The sequence below is a fragment of the Solea solea genome, chromosome 20, assembly GCF_958295425.1.
Source record: "Solea solea chromosome 20, fSolSol10.1, whole genome shotgun sequence".
Lineage (NCBI taxonomy): Eukaryota > Metazoa > Chordata > Actinopteri > Pleuronectiformes > Soleidae > Solea > Solea solea.
The window spans coordinates 3633254-3646571 of record NC_081153.1 but is presented as its reverse complement, the minus strand read 5'-3'; the positions used below and the strand labels follow the sequence as shown (position 1 = coordinate 3646571).

General features: G+C 43.0%; 1 long non-coding RNA gene across 1 annotated transcript in view; it reads right to left on the bottom strand.

The window, feature by feature from the left end:
• Nucleotides 1–7276: 7276 nt before the first annotated feature.
• LOC131447156 (uncharacterized) overlaps nt 7277–13318 on the bottom strand; it is a 47265-nt gene continuing 41223 nt past the window's right edge. Inside the window, exon 5 of the long non-coding RNA XR_009234003.1 lies at nt 7277–7291. This is a non-coding gene — a long non-coding RNA (uncharacterized LOC131447156). The remainder of the gene's footprint in view (nt 7292–13318) is intronic.

Here is a 13318-nt window from a genome sequence, read left to right as displayed (position 1 = left end):
CGCAACGGTCCAGGAAAGCCGTGCTTTTCAAATGTGTGAGGCGACTCGTCTCTTTGCCGTTTGGTGGAGAGTTGATTTTTTTTACCAGATCCCTAAAGACCCAAGAGACAACAGAGGTGGATCGATGCCATAAAATGTACTCCAAGTAAACATGGGGTGTCTGCTTGTGTCGTGATCACTTCATATCAGGTACAGAATCCAGTGCTTACTAACTTTGATGGAGATAGCTCCGGCTTGAAACCGACATTAGCTTTCCCAAGTTTTTACCTGCCTCCATGGTGGCACTGTATAAACAAACCCCCGCACACTATAGGTATGTGTATAGAGTCACACATTTTACAAATTTAAAATCTAACCAGACAACAACATCTGCTCATGATCAAACAATCTATTTTTGGACTCATGTACACATGCAGCAGAAGGGTTGTAAATGTCCTTGTTCAGCATTTATCAGATTGAAACCTTAGATCCACGACTTCTTCTTCAAACCAGTGGAGGACACACACACACACACACACAAATGATCCGGTGATTGATTACTTCTGTCTGGACAGTGCAACCACAAGACTAATTAGTCCGTTGTCCATCAGCGAGGTATTTTATATCGTTGACTTTGACGCTCCTCCGCTCAGGTTCTCCTCTTCTTACAGAGAATCAGAAGGGAAACCTTGGATTGTTTTACTTTGCTTAACGTGCCAATGTCTGACAGTGTTATTAAATCACAACAAAATACATAAGCTATGGCTTCAAATTCAGACGCCACTTCTGTCAGAGGCTGGGACTGAAAATACTGAAAAAATTGCAGTTGTTAAGTTTTCTTGAAACAGGAATTTTTTTTACCTTGAAACAAGTCAAATTATCTTAAGTATCTTCATTAATAATAAGTAAATAAGTCAGATAAATACACTGAATTTAAGTCAATTACACACTCCCATCCCAAAGTACAAGGCTTCAACTCAAACTCAGGTCTTTGTTAAAACATTTACATCATTACAGCAGTATAGTGGCAGAAGGACAAGCTGGTTCCTCAGCAGAGAAACCCTTCGCTTCCAATTGAAAGCAACGACGTGGACGAATTCAAAGAGAACGCGTCTAAAAAGGTGCCTCCTTCCATTATCTCCATTTGGTGCGATTCATCATGTCACACCACTTTCCATTTTACTGTCCATTTGGAGCAGCTATAAACAGCTTTGCTTACAGTTGTGGACGGTTTGTTATGAAGTGGTTCGTCTTAAAGCCGACGCTTTGCCGTCGCCCACGTAAGACTCGTGAAATCTAATGGTTAAAGACTGATCTTGTATTATAAAATAAAGTGCACACTGTGCAGACACAGCATCATCCTCGACTGATACAGTATGGTGTCCAGAGGCAGGAAGTGGATACACAGTATTTGTTATATGAACAGATATTAATGTAGTTTGAAGCCTCTATACTATGAATAACACTGTAATATTATACATTAAGTGGGACGGCAGTGTTTGTGTGTGTGGAGAGGACACGCTGACATCATCACCGAGTTCATGGCCAATCTGGGTCACGGAAAGAGTGAGAATGTACAGTGAATTTACATCTCTCGGTGTGAGTGTGTGTGTTTGTGTGTGTTTGCCATCTGCCCTGATAAGATTACTGAAGTCAGACAAAAAGTCCGACTGGACCAGATTAGAGAAGGAATATAGGGCAGGAGAAAGAGAGAGGGACAGAGGAGGAGGAGGAGGAGGAGGAGGAGGAGTGTGATGAGAAGCAGTGAAGGGACAAAACAAATGAGGGAGGAAAGAAAGATTGGAAGCAGCAGCAAAGATTCCTCACAATAATTTATTTAGTGAAAGGCAAAAAAGCACATGAGATTTAGGCACAACAAATAATAATAATAATAAAAAGGAAGACTTTTCATGGTGGAAAGATAGATAGACATAATTACATAAGTGCTGCAGCCACAGTTCATTAGACGTCCAGTCATGTGCAGATTAAATGCGTCTACATGTTTGTATACGTGTTTATAATGCAGGTAAGAAACGCTCACAGCAACCCACCAGACCAAATGTTTCAAGCTGATTGGATCGCCATGGCAACTGGGTCCTACTTTCTCTTCTCCCTCATGCCCCGTCTCTGCGTACATGTTGAATGAAAGGCGGTTGTTTTTTTTTGATAGGAGGCGCTGCTGCATGAACCCATAAAACAAGGCCATAAAAGATGAGTGAGTGAGTGTGTGTGTGTGTGTGTGTGTGTGTGTGTGTGTGTGTGTGTGTGTGCGTGTGTGTGTGTGCATGTGCTTGTTTAGCAGAGAGGTTCCAGTTTCAGAGTTGCTGCTTTTCATCACAAAGATTCATCCACTTGTCCACTCAGTCGCTCATTAAACTGCTGCAGCACTCTTACTGACTGCATTACTGTCAATCACACACACACGCACGCACACACACACACGCACACACACGCACACACACACACACACACACACACACACACACACACACACACACACACACTGTAAACATATACACAGTTATTGGCATTCATCCACTTCCCTCCACTGATACCAGTGACAGGGCTGGCAAAGAGTTCCCCCCAACCTGTTGCCTTGGCAACCCCTGAAGAATATTCTTCAGTGACCATGACGACCGATGATGCACATCCGGTGTAGTTGGCGGATTTTTATTTAGACGCCTAGCAGGGGGGCCGGCACGCATGCACGCGTGTGTCGGCATTTTGTTGTTGTGCGTTTGTGGAGATGGACATGTGTATGTAAACGTGAGTGTGTGAGTGTGTGTGTGTGTGTACGCAGTGAGCTCGAGCGAGGTGTTTGTATCTGTACGTTGGAGCAGAGACAGTTTAGATTGACTGTAAACTGGAAATAAGTTGTTAAACATGAGGAGAATGGACAGACCGGGCCACTGATATTGACCCGGCTTGTCAACATGTTGTACAACCTGGTGAAAACCCTAAGAACGTCTCTCACGCTCAGGTCAGACAGTATTGCTCCACAAGGACAGCACACAAGTCATTTTACATCATTTCTGACCAGAAACACTACAGAAAAGCTTATTTTTTCCAATTACACAAAGCTAACTTAGTCGTGATTTTGGTATTAATAATCACATTTTAACACATTGGACACATCGGTCACGTCTTCACACAACACATGGTTGTTGTTGTTGTTGTCATTGGCCAGCAGGATTTAGTTAACGGGAGTTATATGTACGGTGGCCAACAGGGGCAAACGCACTGCAACGACCCAAAACACATGCAGGAGGACAAACGAGCTGCATATTCACATACGCTGCAGATTCAAAAACACAAACGAAAACAAAGACACACGCAGAGGCGAAAACACACACAAACCCCCAAACATGCAGGACAGAAAACACACACAAACCCCAAAACATGCAGGACAGAAAACACACACAAACCCCCAAAACACGCAGGACAGAAAACACACACAAACCCCAAAACACACACAATCCCCAAAACACACACAAACCCCCAAAACATGCAGGACAGAAAACACACACAAACCCCAAAACACACACAAACCCCCAAAACACGGAGGACAGAAAACACACACAAACCCCCAAACATGCAGGACAGAAAACACACACAAACCCCCAAAACACGCAGGACAGAAAACACACACAAACCTCAAAACACGCACAAACCCCCAAAACACGCAGGACAGAAAACACACACAAACCCCAAAACACACACACAAACCCCCAAAACACGCAGGACAGAAAACACACACAAACCCCCAAACATGCAGGACAGAAAACACACACAAACCCCCAAAACACGCAGGACAGAAAACACACACAAACCCCAAAACACACACAAACCCCCAAAACACGCAGGACAGAAAACACATACAAACCTCAAAACACGCAGGACAGCAAACACATACAAACCCCAAAACACCCAGGAGCGAAAACGAGCGCTCCCACAGACCCAAGCACTTCCATTTTTGAGAACGCTTCCGTTGTCGTTTCTGTCGGCCGAGAGGGGCAAACACAACTGTTTTGGGGCTTGGCGGTGTTTTGGAGTTTGTGTGTGTTTTCTGTCCTGTGTGTTTTGGGGTTTGTGTGTGTGTTTTCGCTCCTCTGCGTGTGTTTTTGAATCCGTGGCGTTTGTAAATATGCAGCTTGTTTCTCCTCCTGCGTGTGTTTTTGGTCGTTGCAGTGCGTTTGTCCCTGTCAGCCACCGTACATATGGCACATGATAGCACCTGCGGCACAGAAATCATCAGTGCACCTGATTATTCACTCGTGAATCCACTCAAAAAGTGACTCACTCCCACTCAGACACACAGCACAGGTTGAATCAGACAGTGCACAATCCTTGACAGGGTAAAGTGTCCGCTTCAGTGATTCATTCAGACATTTGCATCCTCACATGCAGTTCCTGTAGGTAACGTGGTTTGTGGGTCAATGCAGTTTCAAGTTATTGTCGTTCCTCTGTGTTTTTAGCATGAACCCAATAAAAGTCACTGATTTTTATAAATGACTTTTACATGGCGCTCACGGAGAGGCCAGCAGGACGTCTATAAATGTGTCACTATGTTCCCTGTTAATGGCTCCGATAGGACTCTGTCAATAGCGGCACCATATACTGTATATGTATGTGTAGAAATCCATATCATCCATTAGTGATGTATGTGGAGGTGAGGAGAGTACACAGTAAACGCAGCTTTGGGTGGAGGAAAAATGAACAGACTACGGTGGAAAAGTCTATACTGTGTCGGCTATAGGAGGCGCGTGCACTTGAGTGAGCCAACGCTTCATGGTTGATGTATGAGGAGTGACAGAGAGTCGACCTTTTCAGCCACACCTGAGTGTTCCGGTGTGCGTGTGAGTGTGGAGACCACACATTGGATTGTCAGAGCGTATATCACTTAATGATAAGATGCAGACAGCGTCCTCCGGGGAGTGAGGGCGAAGATTTGGGGCTCTGAGGACGAGTTCCGCTCCACTCTTCTTTCAGCAGATTGCTGTTTCTCACAAACTCAAACACACACACACAGAAAGAGAGAGAGAGAAAGAGAGAGAGAGAGATACTTCCCTCTAACCCACCACCCAGCTGTGTGTGACGCTGAGAGTCTCTGACAGCCACATAAATAATCTATAAGTTCAGACTCCCACTGTTGTGCTCATTTTCTACCAAAACCCCGCCTTTGGAGCAATAAATAAGCGACCTCAAGTGTCAAACGCTGTATGCGGTGACACACACACACACACACACACGCACGCTGACACTCCTCGTCCATCAGTCCATCAGTCCTGTGATGGATGAGCTGAGAGACAGTGGTGGGGGTCTGTCATAATATAGGATAAGTGCATGTTAAGACACAAAACTCAAAAGGGCAAACTGAATCAAATGTCATCTGCATGTCATGGTGAGGAGGTGTGGAGCGAGGGGGGCAGAGGTGGGAGTGAAGGATATGATGGAGTGATTTCAGTGGCGGAGCTCAAAGTAACCATCGGTGGCATTTTCATAAACGTCTGCACGACTTTTGCTTCCTCGAGCACCGTCCATGGACCAGTCACCATGGACCAGGTTTAAGCCGGGGTGTGGGGACCCCTTCAGGCCAGCTTCAGTTTTTTACTCTGTTCCGACTGAAAGTATGTTTCCATCTTCTGCCATGTCCACCTGAAACAAAACAAAGCCAGATATATGTTTTTCAGCAAAGTGAGACATGCAGATGCACAGAAACTGTGAACATGTATTCCCCCAAGGGCACAATAAACTGACTCAATCACTAACTGACTAAATAAACTAAATAAAACCGACTTAAAACTTGTCTTTTTACTCTAGCCTTCAACTCGCTCCTCTTTATTCCACACTGTCGTGTTTTACTTACAATTTCAGTTTATTTTTAAGTTAAAACAGGTTTTTAACCTCTTGACGCTCTCGTCTTTTCCCATTTTATTCCGCTCTGTGTTGTATTTTACTGTTTTATTTGCATCTTTTGTTTTGTCTTAAAGTTAAAAGTTTTTTTTTTTTACTGTTTTAATGTTGTATACAAATAAAGTTTATTATTATTACTAACTAACTAACTAACTAACTAACATGCTGTAGTAGTTTAATTCAAAATCACATTTTGTGGAAGTGTTAGTCCAACTTTACTGTCCAAAATTCAATTTACTACAATTTCAGTTGGACTCAAATGTTCAAATGTATCTTAAAATAACAGTTTTAGTCAAACTAACAGAACAATTCCTTTTAATCTAATGTCAGGGGAGTAGAGAGGGTCTCTCTCTACAGACTAAAGAAGCAGTGACACTGTAGCACACTCCTGCGATCAACCATGTACACGTGGATCAATGCTTAAGTCAGTCCAAATCTGGTTTACCACCCTCGTCCTTGCTCCATCCAGTTTAGATTCACAATCGAAGCAGATTTGTGTCTGAGAGCTGTGTCGGAACAGAGGTTTATCGGAAAACAGCTTGGTCTGTTTGTATACGAGTGTAAATCGACAATTCTATCAAAGATATGATACGTATTCTCACAAACACATTAAACACCAGTTTTACATGAGGACAAATGTAATCTTTAAATCAAAGTTTTATATCGTTAGATCAGCGCAGTTTTAATTTATGTTCTGCTTTGAATGACTTAAAGTGACACGTTAGGTTTGATCTCTTATAAAACACTTTCTTTCTTTTATATAAGGATTCTTAGAGCAAGGCGAGGATTATTGGCTGATACATCACAGCTACACTGACATACAGTCTGTGTTGTCTTTCTTCATTGACTCAAAGAAAGCTGCCTCACACAAACACAATTTCCTGTAGACCTTTATCTCGGACTCCTGAGTTAATTGAAAGTGTGTCAATTGAGCTTGTTTGATTCGATCCAAATAGGGGGGGAAAAATCCTCTTTTTCAAGCCACACAATGAAGGAATGAGTTCCGACGTGTGCTGTAGTGTTTGGCCCTGCTCTACACGCTGTGTTTTTAGCTTCGAGAATGAACGTACATAGGGGGGGGGAGATAAGTGGAGGAGACATGAGAAGGAAAAGAAAGAGTCTTTTATTGTGGTGAATAAATAAAATGTGTGGAGGAGACACAAAGAGGCAAAGAACGACTGCACAGAGGGGAAAGGTAAGTGAACGAGACACACACAAAATAAACGTAGTGGAGAGTGAGTGATGAAGTGCCGATGGAGGAAGAAGTAGAGACACACACACACACACACACAGATGAAGCAGCTCTCCACTGGAGCAAGCGATGCCTCGTTGCCATGGCAGCGCCGTCTCTCTGGTCTCCATGGCAACGGCTGAATCCTGTTGCAGCTCGACTTTGCCCCTGGGTGAGAGAGGGAGAGGGAGGGGAGGTGGGGGGTGGTGGGGGGATGAAAGGAGGGGAAAAAGGGAGAAGGAAAAACAGTGACAGAACGGCAAGTTTAGCCCGGGGGCATTTGGGCTGACCTGGAAAATGTTGGGCGTGTGCTTATTCCCTCTCTCTCTCTCTTTGATTCCCTCTCTCACCTTTTCCTGTCAATAGACATGTAAGTGTTTTTTTTTTGTTGTTTTTTTCCAGATAGTGTCGGACAGTTAAAGGTGAATGTGCAGTGATATTTTCACAGCCTTTACTTGTCCTGTGTGTGTGTGTGTGTGTGTGTGTTTCTGCATCACTCCACGTCCAACTCTATACCTGCACACACACACACACACACACCCTCCACTGTCACACATGCCCACACCAGCCGTATCTGTTTATTTGTCTCTGACCCAGCTCCAGCACTATCACTGAGCATAAGTAGCCTTATTAGCGGGCCAACTAGCCAAGAAAACAGATGATCCCCTCCGACAGAGCGGCTATTGTTTCGGTCCGCCGTGAACAATGCAGCCCTGTCTGTTGGCCACAGTGGTCGATTCACCCCTGCGTTCAGCCACTGGTCACAACTCTATCAGTCGCAGTCACGGGGCGAACAGGAGGGCCCTCATTAAAACGGCCACACTGTGCATGTAGGGCGCGGGTGATTTACGAGGGTGTTATTGCATAGGGTTATGACATCTTCATCACGCATGCCTCTACAGTATTATAGCTTCATCACCCGCGACTGTTTGGTTTTGCGTCCTTAAGTTTAATGATGTTTAAAAAAGACCCGAGTTTGTGACCCAGTTGAAAAAACTGGATCCTGCAGGTTCTCTGGTTCTCTCCTGCAGTCCTAAAACATAGAGTTCGTTAAAGTTAATTTGGGGCGTTTCCATCATGGTCCAGTTCAACGGTAAAGCCCTCGGTCAGGCGTGCGTTTTGACTGCAGCTTTACTTGCTCGATGGCTGTGTCAGCGTAGCGTGACGTCGTCCCTGTGCGCCAACAACGAACGGCGACAACGATTTGTGGAAGCTGGATTTGAGGCCGTTTTCTTCACAACAAGACGTCAAGCTTTGCTTAAGAATAGACTCCAGTCGCAAGGGAGTGACGCTTTTCTGTCGCCCAATCGGCTGACTGTCGTGGGTTTAGCTCCACCCATACTGTACCGTACCATTACCATTACAGGGTACTTGAAAAATGGAAAGGTTGGGGATACTATTGTACCAAAATAACCTGCTGTACCAAACACGCTAAATGTGTAGTGACAGTGTCACGGTTTGCTTTCACCCTGGGTCAGCTGGGATTGGCACCAGCGGCCATGCGACCCTCATCCATCCTCCATCTGTCCATCTTCTACTGCTTTATTCTCCCCCTGAGGGTCGCGGTGCCAATCTCAGCTGACATAGGGCGATAGACAGGGTCACACCGTGGACAGTTCACAAGTAAATCATAGGGACACACACAGACAAATAACCCATCTTGCCTAATCCCTATATATAGCATGTTTTTGGACTGTGGGAGGAAGCTGGAGAACGCGGAGAAAACCCACACACACACACACAGACAGGGAGAACATGCAAACTCCATGCAGAAAGGCCCTTGTTCCAACCGGGTCGCGAACCTGGGTTTTCTTGCTGCAGAAGTAAGAGTGCTAAGCTCTACACCCACCGCGTGGCCCCCTGTGACCCTCCTGTGGAAGATAAAGTGGTGAACAATGAATGAATAAAAGGTTATCTTGTTTTCATGTGGCAGGATAATAAATGTTGGGAAAGTCGTAGAAAATAATAAGTATACACTCAGTCTTGTCAGTCTGTCTTCTCTTCTCAGAGCTCATTTTCACATGAAGACCAAACACAGGCAGAATAATATCAACAACAACAAAGTTTTTATCTCTTTTCCATTATAAGAAATTGTATAAACCAGTCAAACAGTTCATTAACGTTGCTCATGATGATTTACACAACACGGGGAGTTTTGCAGGGCTTTGACAGATCTGCTGCTATTTCCTGCAAGTTTATATTTAGTTAATATTTCACCGTGACAGATTGAGAATGCACTGATTGTACAGTAATTATGTGAAGACACGATGACCTTATCTTCTCTAAGTGAACTTAGTTTTGCTTCGTGTTTATTTGTTTGTCTCGCTGATAATAATTTATCCATCTCCAGTGGATGTCGATTCATATACGAGAACTCTCAGAGGGGGGGGGTGGCAATTTTCCTGCAGTCTTAGCAAAAGATATTAACTATATTTTAAGGTTGTTTGCGTCTCAAAACATTGTGAAAAACCTCTTTAGATTTGGTAGAAAAGTTAATTGGACATAGAGTTATGCACTTAAAGTATGCAGCATTTTTTTCCTGAAAGAAGTATAGATGAATCCAAAAGTAATCAATCATCCTTAATGGGCCGCGACGTGTGGGTGTTGATATCTGCAGAGACCTCCGCACTCTGCTGCTGTTTACTGTTGTTTTCTGGGTAGCAACTGTGTTTGTATCCTCTGCCCACTAAAAGTTTACAGCTGTGCAGATATCAGACGATGAAACACTTGTTAAGTGAGGGCTAAACGAAGAGTGGAGCCGCTCAAAAGTTGGTCAAACTATCCCTGGAGGACGGAAGTGCTGAGTTTGAGCTTTTGAATCATACAAACCACCACTCTGTCCAATATCTGGCTTTAAGGGAATATGACGACCTAAACTGTTTATGCCCACCTATGGAAGCCCATACAGCATATACTGTAGGCCCCCTTTACTCCTGGCAGTAACCCTTTGTGCTCCCACAACACGGATCTATGGGCATAATACACAAATCCTTATATGGACATCCTGGGGCTGTGTGTTTAAAGGCAACATCTCCAGGCTTTACAAATACTAACAATTAATAATAATTTTACGTTTGTCTTTTATACCAAAGTTATGATTCATTTTACATCACATATCATTTTTATCATATATCATTTACTCAAAATCACAAAAAAATAAAAAATGGGAGTAGTGTTTATAGCACAGAAGTCACAAAATAGACCGTTTTTGGTGTAAATGCTGGCTAAAAGAAAAACAGAGCTGTACCTATTAATTATTTTAGGTAAATAAGGTTTATTTGCCTTGTAAATTGTGTTTTAGTGTAGTTGTAGCAAGTTTTTATCATATTTTATTGTACTGATTATGTTTTACATTTATCATTTGATAATTGTCGTTGTGTGTAATGTAGTTTAGCTCGTATTTGTCATGTGTTTACATTTACATTTCAATGTGTTTAACATGTGGCCCAACCGCAGGACACGAGTTAGCACGAGGAGCAATGTTAATAGCAGGTGTAAATTGCTTTGTGATCACAGAAAACACATTCTAATGCCGCAGGGGCCTTTGCCTTTGCTACAAACACTTAAGTACACAAGTTTGTGGTCATCGCTGAGGAATTCACAGGCTTATCGTGACAATTTCGGACTTTAAAATGGATTTGTCGTGCAAGAGTCTCATCAGTTCAACTTCAAAAGTAAAGCTGTGCTTCACTGTAATATTTAAAATCAACCATGGTAATATGAGTGTGGCGGCGTTTGTGTGCTACATGTCAGTCAGTCTGTGCACACGTCATGTGCTGAAGTCACATGTCGTCCAGTATGTGTGTGTGTGTGTGTGTGTGTGTGTGCACACGCGTCATTTCTCCCCAGTTTTACACCTGTATAAGATTAAACTCCAAAGGCTAATCTTCATTGCCAGTAATCTGAGGCTATTCGTTCAGTTCGTGTGAGGTCAGGATTTAATACGACGCTGATAAACAGCAGTGGCGCACTAATAGATTATCCAATTCTCTCATGTCAAATAAAACCCCACAAATTTATGAGCTTTGTCTGTGTTTTTGCTTCTCTCTGCCCCATTTAGTGCGACTCTTTTTCCTTTCTTTGAGTAAAACACCCCTTTAAGACTTTTTATTATGGCCGAGCAGATAAATAATTAACATTAGAAGGTCCTCAACTGCATCGCCAGGGAGTTTTTAATAATTTTCGCTAACACTTATACACAAATACAGTGGTTTGCAGCTGAAAAGTACTTATGCATGTGTGAGGCGTCTTAATGTGATTCCATTTGAGGTTATAAAATATACGAAAAAAGGTCTATAGCTGTAAATGGCACCACCACAAAAACACAAATCCACACATCCAACAAAACCAAATCGACAAATTTATACTTACATCATTTTTAAAGACCCTGATTTGACTGAAACACATTTCCTACACTTACACTTTGTTGTGTTGGTATTCTTTCTCGTCTCCTGTCCATCATGGTCAAATAAAAACGTGTAGAAAAAGAGTTTTACTTAAACTAGAATAAAGTAATGTTGTTATTTGCAGGGAACTTACTGCACTTTAGCTGCAGATCTGACAGCTGAGTGACAGAGTGTGTGTGTGTGTGTGTGTGTGTGTGCGCACGTGTGTGTGTGTGAGATCATCAAAATAAACTACAGTGCCCACGTTTACTCTAATAAAAGAGTGAGTTGCCAGTTGCGGGAAACAATGAAGCTCAGTCATTTAAATGCGTATAAAAGCGATAAAATTATCTCCTCTGACTTTGTCACCCCCACAGGAAAATGTGTTACTAACAACCTTGCCAAATTTAAATGATTTAAAAAAAGAGAGAGTTGTTAAACATTTAAAATTACGTCTAAAAAAAAGTTAAATTCAGCAACTTCCACTCTGACTGTGTGTGTGGGTGTGTGTGTGTGTGTGTGTGTGTGTGTGTGTGTGTGTGTGTGTGTGTGTGCGTTCTTGTATGGGTATCTTTGTGAGGACCAAAAAAGGGAGGCCTTTTCTGAGGGTTAAGGGTTTTTAGGGTTAGGATTAAGCATTTAGTTGTGATATTTATGTCTATGCGTGTCCTCACAAACGTGTGTGTGTGTACAAACATATGTTTGCGATGATATTTTGACCTTGTGGGGACATTTTGTTGTGGGCCTCGGAAACCTTTAAAGGGCTTTTTGGGGGTTAAGACCTGGTTTTAGGGTTAGAATCGGGTAAAGGTTAGTGTTGGCTGAAGAAGCTCTGTCCTCTGCCTGATGCACTGAGGATGCACAGAGTGCAAGAGTGATAAGAGTAAAGTCCAACACACACACACACAGTAGTAGACTCTGGCCCTCAGGTGACCCCCGAACGACCCATTCACACCTCGTCTCAGGAGAAACCAACTGCATTGATCTGCATTGTTCAATTTAACGACTCTCTAGACCAGTATTAGTCTCAGAGGTCAAATACCTGGTTCTTCCCACAAGTTAGCCAGAACTGAAGAAGCCTCTTGGATTCAGATTCAGAAAACATCAATTCAAGGGCAAAGAGTGGATGGATGAGAAGGTGAAACGTCTTCACCTCAACTCAAGCAAGTCCAGTCGTCCACTTTTATATTTTAGTGAGGACACATCATAGACATAATGCAGTCCTTAGCCCCTAACCCTAAAACCAGAAAAACACTTTAAAGATGTAAGGATAAGCCAAAATGTTCTCACTCCGTATGGTTTATGTGATTTCTTGGGTCCTCACAAAGCCATAAATAAAACACACACTTTAGTGGGGCCCAAAGCAGGTGAAAAATCACATTGTACACAAACACAGTGCTGGTTGACCACAGTCCTATCTCTCTGTTCATCTTCTGTACTTCATTTCCATGAATTTTACATCACATGCATAAAATGTGTGTGTGTGTGTGTGTGTGTGTGTGTGTGTGTGTGTGTGTGTTATGAGCCTGTGTGTCAGCCACAGTCCTCGCAGAGGAGGTAAAAATGCGTGATGCGTAAATTTTGAGTGTTTTTATTCGGGCTTGTCCTCTTCACTCCTCATCAACCAGAGCTGGAAAAGTTCAGCTCAGTTCTCTCTCCTCACAGGACAACTTTAAACCTCACACACACGCACACACACACACACACCATCTACATGCTATTTTAACGGAACTTTAACTAATTTAAAGATAAAAAACACGATACGTGACTCACAACAATCACAGAATCAAAGAGAGGACAGGCGGACAGA